The sequence below is a fragment of the Panthera tigris genome, chromosome F2, assembly GCF_018350195.1.
Source record: "Panthera tigris isolate Pti1 chromosome F2, P.tigris_Pti1_mat1.1, whole genome shotgun sequence".
Taxonomy (NCBI): Eukaryota; Metazoa; Chordata; class Mammalia; order Carnivora; family Felidae; genus Panthera; species Panthera tigris.
The window spans coordinates 18,564,410-18,573,816 of NC_056676.1; the positions used below are offsets into that span (position 1 = coordinate 18,564,410).

The 9,407-nt window shown below is 36.3% G+C and overlaps 1 non-coding gene across 1 annotated transcript; it reads right to left on the bottom strand.

Moving 5' to 3' along the window:
• Nucleotides 1–1,671: 1,671 nt before the first annotated feature.
• Nucleotides 1,672–1,774, bottom strand: LOC122235196. The gene has a single exon (XR_006213322.1). It is a non-coding gene; the product is annotated as a U6 spliceosomal RNA (small nuclear RNA).
• Between the last annotated feature and the right edge of the window lie 7,633 nt (nucleotides 1,775–9,407).

Here is a 9,407-nt window from a genome sequence, read left to right on the forward strand (position 1 = left end):
AGGGGAAAGGACAACTAAAACCAGAGCTTGAGTACTGGTGGGAACCTACTGTAGCTGGGGAAGGGAAACAAGGGGAAAAAACCTTTACCCCTGGTGGAGGGAATGAATATGTGCTAGACCAAATTTAACATCTGAAGAAGATGCAGGAACATCCGTAAAGGGCATACTCACAATGTTCATAGTGCCTGCCTGAGGTTTAATTAGAGCATCAGAAAATGAGCCTCTCTCCCCACCACCACATTAACAATTGTTGAATATAAGTAACAGTGGAATGTACAGTGGGAAACTAGTACAAAGGAAAGATATGGGGCCAAACAGGGAGCAAGTGTTGAGAAAATCCATGGGTAAATTAACTCATACTGTAAACACAAGATATCACTAGAAGAATCTGAAGCAGTAGTGCACTGAGGGTAATCACAGTAGTAAAAAACTTCAAACTCTGCCAACTTCTGACTAGATGAATATAAAACTCCATTCTACAAACCTTACAGAAAAGAGGCAGGCTTATCTCTAAACTTGAAAAAATTATTTACTTCATTATCTAGCGTTTTGTACAACATGGCCAGATTCTAACAACAACAACAACAAAAAACTTTATGAGATACACAAAAGGGCAAGGAAAACAAAGTCTGAAAAGATAAAGTGGTTATCAGAACCAGACTTAGATATGACAAAAACGCTGGAACTATCAGACAGAAAACTTAAAATAACTACGATTAATTTGTTAGAGGCTCTGATGGAAAAGAAAAACGCAAGATAAGAAAGGCATTTTCAGCAGAGTTAGAAACTATAAGATAAAGTCAAATGGAAGTGCCAGAAGTCAAAAATAAAGTAACAGAGATAAAGAGTGACTTTAATGGGCGAATCAGTAGCCTTGACATAGCCTAGAAAAGAATTAGTGAACTTGAAGATAGGTCAATAGAAATTATTCAAATTGAAAAACAAAGAGGAAGAAAATGTGAAAAATCAAACAGACCATATGATATCAAATGGTATAATATCAAATAGTATAACATATGCATAATTGGACTCCCAGAGGAAAAGGAAGAGAGAATGGGGCAAAAAAAAATATTTGAAGAAATGATGACTGGAATATTTTCAAAATTAGTGTCAGACATCAAACCACAGATCTCAGAACCTCAAAGAACACCAAGAAGAATTCATTAAAAAAACCAAAACAACCCACCAAGCCTAGGCACATCTTATTCAAACTGTTGGAAACTGAAAACAAAAAGAAAATCTTAAGCTCAATCTTTGAATACTTACATACAGAGGAATAGTAATAAGATAAACAACAGACTTCTAGTCAGAAACAATATAAGAAAGATGACAGTAGAGGGGCATCTTTAAAGTGCTGCAGGAAAATCCCACATCCAGTGAAAGCCAGTTTCAAAAGTGAAAGAAAAATAAAGTCTTTCTCAAACAAAGGTAGAGGAAAGAAGCTCCAGTCTTCTTTTTTTTTTCACTTTTTTTTGGTTTTTTTTTGTTTGTTTTGGAAACAGACACAGGGCATATCATAGGGGGAAGCAGTGTGATGCCTCCTAGCAAGGCTCAGGACAATAGTAGCCAAAGTCAGAGATACCACTGTGGCCAGGCCTAAGACCAACATCACAGAGGTATGAGGAGAGGTTGACCCCTCCACACCAAAAATCACCAAAATATGCAATCACCAAAAATATGGAATGCTTCACAAATTTGTGAGTCATCCTTATGCAGGGGCCATGTTAATCTTGTCTGTATCATTTCAATTTCAATATATTTGCCGCTAAAGTGAGCGTGCTCCACTCTTGATTTAAAAAGTGTCCTGTGCATATAGGGAGAGAAGAAATTGGTTGGAAGACACCTTTAGAGATTAGCTACTAGCATCCACTGCATGTAAGGTAAAAGTTATAGTACTGGGGAAAGTCCATGTTATCTCATTGAAATTAATTTTTCCTATTTATAAGTTGCTGGTATTAGTTTACATGATTTCAATGATTTCTTAAAATTGAACTATTTTTTTAATGGTAGTCGTACATTGTCGTTCATTACTTTATCAATCCGGAGATAGGTATTTTTGTGTGTGATATATAAAAACAGTCTATTTTAAAATTAGATTAATATATTTCTGAAATGTTAGAAGGGTTGGCTACACATAGTAGCTGTGGCTGATTATAATCAATCTATGAAAACTTAACCATCTACACATGAGCTGATGTCTGTATTTTCTTTATTTATTTTGAGAGAGAGAGAGACAGTGAGTGAGGGATGGGCAGAGAGAGAAGGAGAGAGAGAGATCCCAAGAGGCTCCCTGCTGTCAGCACAGAGCCCAACGCAGGGCTCCATCTCGTGAACTGTGAGATCACAACTGGAGCCAAAATCAAGAGATGGATGCTTAACCAACTAAGCCACCCAGGCGCCCCTCTATATGTTAATAATAAATGTCAGTCAAGAGTCAAACTGATTAACAAGGGTTAACAAATGCAATTTCAATTTCAGAATTACCGTTTATTTTTTAAAATGTTTATTTATTTGTTTTTTGAAATTTATTTTGATGGGGTGGAGGGGCAGAGAGAGCTGGGGAGAGAGAATCCCAAGCAGGGATTCTCAGCTGTCACACTGTCAGCTCAGAGCCTGATGTGGGGTTGAACTCACAAACTGTGAGATCATGACCTCAGCCAAAGTCAGATGCTTAACCAACTGAGTCACCAGTTGCCCCTAAATGTTTATGTATTTGTTTTTGAGAGCGAACGAGAGGAAAAGAGTTAGAGGGAGAGAGAGAGAATCCCAAGCAGGCTCTGCACTGACTGCCTACAGCCTGATGCAGGGTTTGATTTCATGAACCATGAAATCATGACCTGAGGCAAAATCAAGAGTCAGCCATTTGACTGACTGAGCCACCCGGGCACCCCCAGAATTATTGTTTATTAAAATTATCTTTTAACTTTCTTTTTAATCTTATATTTACAAATAAATAACTTGGTTATTCCAATTTGATTTTGACAAATATGTATAGCGACAATCTCTTCACTTTGTAAAAATGCTAATAAAAATTATTGGAGTCAATTATAGATTTGGTACTCCTAAAATTATTTTACTGAAATTTACAAGGATATTTGTGATATAATATAAAGAATGACTCAGCTGCACAACTTCCAGATAGTGAGTTTGAGTCATGCTTAATACATTTGTGTATGTTTTTTTAAAAAAATATTTAATGATACTTGTTAAAGATGGTGAGGCAGACTGCGATAGGTGTAGGGACTGCTGTAATGGGATTGCACAGTGTGGGAGAGAGATGGGGCTCAACTCCAAATATAGCATGGGCATGTGGGAATTTATAGATTAAGAGCAGGGTGTGGGTCAGTGGATGGAAAATTAGTAAGTGGAAACACCAGAAGTAAAGGGGATTCTGAGTAAACAGGATTCTTGCTGAAGATAGGCCAGGGTGATCAAATATCATCTGAGGGATGGAGAAAGATGAGGAACTTGATCATATATTGAAGGTGATGAGATATTGAGAGAGGAAAATGTTGGTTAAACTACTTGGTGGAGTTCTTACTAAAACTGGATTTTACAGGAGCGCAAACAGATGGGCCTAGGAGAACTAAGGTTTAGTCAAGCAAAAAAAAAACTTTGTCATATTATATCAATTATAACATGATAGTATATATTCAAATTAGCATTGAATAAAGCAGTGATTCTCAAGTTTGAGCAGGCCTCAGAATTTCCAGGAGGGTTTGTTAAAAACCAGATCACTAAGTTCTACCTTCAGGATATGTGATTCAGTACACCCCGGGTAGAGCCTGAGAATTTGCATTTCTCATAAGTTTCTGGATAATATTATTGTGTTTGGTCAGAGGAGCACTCTTTGAAAACTACTTGCATAGATGAACAAATATGCTTTCAGGTTAGACACACTGAGTAAAACCCAGATTTGTTACCAATTCACTGAGAGCTTAGGCACAACCTTAATGTTTTAATCTATAAAACGGAGTATTAATAGCTACTGTGTAGTGTTGTTTCTAGAATCCTATGAAGTATTTGCCATAGTCTCTGGGACAGAGGATAAATACTCTGTTGGCACTGTTGATTCTGTATTGAATGTTTGATGATGAAGATCTCATTGAAAGATTGTTATGTTTTTCCCAATACATATATTTAATTTATATCTGCAGACCTATTGAGCAAATTAAGAGGTTGAATATTTTGATCCTGATAACATTAATAGGAAAACTACCTTTTGAATTAGAAGTGACTATTTCAATGCAGTTTCTCCAGAGGGATTTCTATTTCACAAAAGAAAGATTGATCAGTCAACCAACACTCATTGAGTACCTTTGTCTTCAGACAAAATACACACATATACAGACACACTCACATATACACATAAACTCTAAAGTGAATACAAACTGGCTTTTTCTACAAATTGGCTATTCCATTTTTCTTCCTTTCTCTTACCATTTTATCTCTGGAATCGGTGCCTCTGTTTGCTGGTGGCATTCCTTTGCTTTGTGCCTCCTCCCCCAGGCTTCAACAGAGGCATCTTGCATCAACTGAGTACCCGTAGCAAAAGTAGTTAACAGATGTGTGGGTTCTGTTGTATTTTGGTATTGTAATTTCCTATTACTGAGAAAAAAAAAAGAGAGAGAGAGAGAGAAGTGTCACCAAGGAATCTCGGGGGATTTCCTGACTAGAAATGCCTTTGAAGTTGAAGAATATTTTTAAGACAGAGGTTTTTAATTGTAAAGAATCTTAATCATGTAGAGAAATATGCCTTTGAAATATTTTTCTTTGAACAGTGCATTTACCAGTTCAGGAAGCTCATTTCCATGCAATGATATTTTAATTTTAATACACAACTTCCCTTGCATTGCATGTATTCATAAAGCTACAATTTTATTCTTAGTTTTATTTATTACATTCTGAAAATTAGGCTACTTGCCTTAAGCTATTCTATATAAATGTTTTTATTCCCCAAACCCATTATTTTAGAGATGCAATTTTAGCCTTTAATGGGAGAAAATGATATAAAGTGGCTATGACTGAGGTTTTCTGGGTTTATATTTCTGCCATGTCTGCAGGGGGCTATTCTCCACATGAAAATCTAAGAATTCACACTAATGTTAATTCTGGGTATAAACTCATCAATCTGGAGGAAAAGAGATTTTACTTCTAAATGTAACTTTCCTAACTAATTCCACTTGCTCTACATTTGCCTAGATTGGACTTGCCTTCAAATAGAGATATGATCAGGCAAAAGCTGACACAAGGGGAATGAAAGGCTTACCATTTGTTTAAGGCAGGAAAATGACACTACTCAGTTTATGTCAAAAACACATATGGCCGGGGCGCCTGGGTGGCTCAGTCAGTTGGGCGTCTGACTTTGGCTCAGGTACATGATCTTGCGGTTTGTGGGTTCAAGCCCTGAGTCGAGCTCTGTGCTGACAGCTCGGAGCCTGGAGCCTGCTTTGGATTCCTTGTCTCCTCCTCTCTCTGCCCCTCCCATGCTCATGCTTTGTCTCTCTGTGTCTCTCAATAATAAATAAACATTAAAAAAATAAAAACAAAAAAAAAGCAAAAAAAACCCTCACATATGGCCATAAATATTTCATTTCTTTGAATTTTGAAGGTAAGACTCTTTGTGTTCACATTCTTAAGTAGTATATGTATCTTATCCAGGAACATATTTTACATCTTTGGCCACAGTAACACAGAATAAAGACCATCAAAGCCCAAAACAGATGGCATTCATTAGGAAACCACATTCTCCTGAATTAATTGCCCTTCTGAAATGAAATGAATAATTTACAGTTCCTTTAAAACACAATCACTAATTGCAAATGGATGTGTTAATATCATCAACCTAGCCTGAATGAAATATCTGCCATATTTGTAAATATATTAATAATTAGTATATATGTCTGCACATATGTATATTAATACATCTGTGCCCCAGGGGCTCTTAAGATTTGGACTGCAAATTTGGTTTCTAGGATGCTTGTTTTGTCCAGTTTTTGTTTTTAGTAATGTCAGTATTGCCACTGATAAATTTGATTTGACTTGAGGAAAGACCTACTATTATCTTCTTTTATCTTTTTCATAAGTGCATATTGGGTTGAAACCCCTGGATAACTAATCATACTTTCTCATCATCGCAGAAATGTAAGGCAAGGAAGTCTATATCAAGTAATGCAAGTCTGGTGAGGTGTCTTGAAAAAACCCCAGCAGCAGCCTTACATTTGTGCACAGGAAAACTTATACAGGGTAAACTGGATAGGGAGAGAAAAGCTTGGGGACCCACATAGAAGCTGGGATTGCACTGCACATTTCACAAAATTGAGGAAAAGTCAACTGCATGTCACAAAGAATGGGGGTGGGGAAAAGAATGTGTGGGGTAAGCTGGCGGTGGGGGGGGAGTGGTTGTAGGATGACAGAGATTATAGTTACGGTAAAACTAATATAGAAAGAGGGTAAGAGATATAAATAAAACAGCAAGTTTTAGTGTCAAGAACATTATATTTTTCTTAACTAGGAGGCTTGTGTGCCAAGTTAGTCAATTTTTGAAAAATAAGAACTGTCTGGACTTCCCAAATATGCTTTCATCTTTGCTTTAGTGAGAAACCCAGAAAAAGGCCTAAAGCAGTTTCATAAGACATCATTTTTGGTTAAAAACAAAGAAGCACATTTAAAAAATCCCACACTTCAACCATCCAAAAGTTTTCCTAGAGTCTAATAAAAATAGTATTCCTTTTTTTATTTTATTTAAATTTTAGTTAGTTAACAAAGAATAGTATTCCTTTTAAAATGTGCATTTAAAAAAATCTTTCTTTCATATGACATAAGCTATGGCTGCTATGAAAACTGGTATACCTGAAATTTCTGATCAAAATCAAGGGCGAATTTTCCAAGACATCTAATTTGACTGTATTTTCCCTAATTTTTTTCTTTAAAGAAGAAAGCTTGTACTGAGTATTAGCTATTTCTCAAAGACATGTCAAAAGAAGCTATAAAATACATTCTCCAATGCCTCTAAATTTTTAAAGACTATGTCAATCATAATAAATATGATGCTTTCCTTTTTAGCAGATTATTTTAAATTCTAGAAAACAAATATAAATTGAAAAATACTTTATTCATAAAGATTAGGGATTGAGGTCAACATTTATAGGTAAGCATCTTTCCTGTGGCAGCAGTAAAGGCATAGTTTGAAATTAAAGCACTATAAAAACATTTTACTTATAAATAGGGCAATTTTGGATCATAAAAGTCAATGGTTGAGGACACAAAGGCTACATTTCTGACACTAATTCCAGTGTATGTACCCTTCGCACACCACAAAGCAATTCTGTGACATCAGCTAAGTGTCTACAATTCAATTCAATTCTGACACTGTGTGGAGACTGTCAGATCCCACAGGTTAAGAGCTCAGTCCTACAAGAAGACTCCCATGACCCCCACCTCAATGCCAATCACAAGTATGGGTTGTCATCTGTGCCTCTGACCCACCATATATTGGAAGTTTCAAGGACCCCCCCCCCACCTTGGGTTTCATTAATTTGCTAAAGCAGCTCACAGAACTCAGAGAAAGTTTTAGTTTTAGTAAATAGTATTGCAAAATACTATTGGTTTCTTAGTAAAGGATACAACTCAGAATAGCCAGATGGAGATGAAGCATAGGGCCCACATGGAGAAAGGGCACAGGGCTTCCATGCCTTCTCCAAGCATGCCACTCTCTCAGCACTTCCAAGCATTTGCGAACCGAGAAGCTCTCTGAACCTCATACTTTCGGTTTTTATGGAGGTGTCATTATGTAAGCATGCTTGATTAGATCATTGGCTTTTGGTGATAGATTGAACTTCCAACCATTCTCCCCTTCCCAGGGTGGTCAGGAGGGTGGGAATGGAAGTGTCAACCTTCCATTCAGTGGTTGGTTACCCTGGCAACCAGTCCCTATCTTTAAGCACTTTCCAAAAATCACCTCATTAATATAAACTTAGGTGTGGTTGAAAACAGTTTGCTATGAATATCAAGACACATTTATTGCTCTTATCACATAGGAAAATCATAAGCAAGATCTAATAAGAGTTCCCAAATTTGCTGACCACTCTTAATAAAAATGGAACCCTTGAAATTCCATAGAATTTTCAGATTCTCAACAGATGCTAAATATAGTGTGGCCACCTTTGTTGGTAACTGATTCAAATGAGTCCAAATCATCTAGATTTTTCAGAACTGTTTAGATTTCAAATATTCTATTTGTTGTGCCCTTATTTGTCTCAGAGTTCTGATTTTAGTAGAAAAAACATAATTTCTTTATCCATTGACCTGAATGGCTTCTGATTCTGCTTCTTGGAAAATTTAAAATAAGTGTAAAAATAACCCTGAGCTTAAATAGTCAATTAATCTACAACAAAGGAAGCAAGAATATACAATGGAGAAAAGACAGTCTCTTCAATAAGTGGTGTTTGGAAAACTGGAAAACTATACACAAAAGGATGAAATTGGACCACCATACACAAAAATAAACTCAAAATAGATTAAAGATCTAAATGTGAGACCTGAAACCATAAAACTCCTAAAAGGAAATACAGGCAGTAATCTCTTGGACATCAGCCTAAACAACATTTTTCTGGCTCTGTCTCCTCAGGCAAGGGAAACAAAAGCAAAAATAAACTGTTGGGATAAAAAAAAAAAAAAGATTTTGCACAGTGAAGGAGACCATCAACAGAATGTAAAGGCAACCTACTAAATGAGAAAAGATATTTGCAAATAATATATCTGATAAGGAATTAATACAAAAATATATAAAACACTTATACAACTCAATGCCAAAAAACCCAAACAATAAAAAATGGCCAGAGGACCTAAATCTAAATAGGCATTTTTCAAAGAAGACATACAAATGGCCAATAGATACACAAAAAGATGGTCAACATCAGTCATCATCAGAAAAACGTGAATCAAAACCACAATGAGATATCACCTCATACCAATCATAATGGCTAGTATCAAAAAGACAAGAAATAACAAGTATTGGGAAGGATGTGGATTAAAAGGAACCCTTGGGGTGCTTAGGTGGCTCAGTCGGTCAAGCATCCAATTCTTGATTTCAGCTCAGGTCATGATTCGGGGTTCATGAGATCAAGTTCCACATTGGGCTGTTTGCTGACAGCATGGAGCCTGCTTGGGATTCTCTCTCTCTCTTTCTCACTCTCTCTCTTCCTCTCCCTCTCCCTCTGCCTTCCTATGTATGCGCGATTCTCTCTGTCTCAAAGTAAATAAGTAAATTAAAAAAAAAAAAAAAGAACCCTGGTGAGAATATAAATTGGTGGTAAAGCCACTATTGAAAATAATATGGAAGTTCCTCAAAACATTAAAAATAGAAATACCACACAATCCAATAATTTTGCAGCTGGGTATTTACC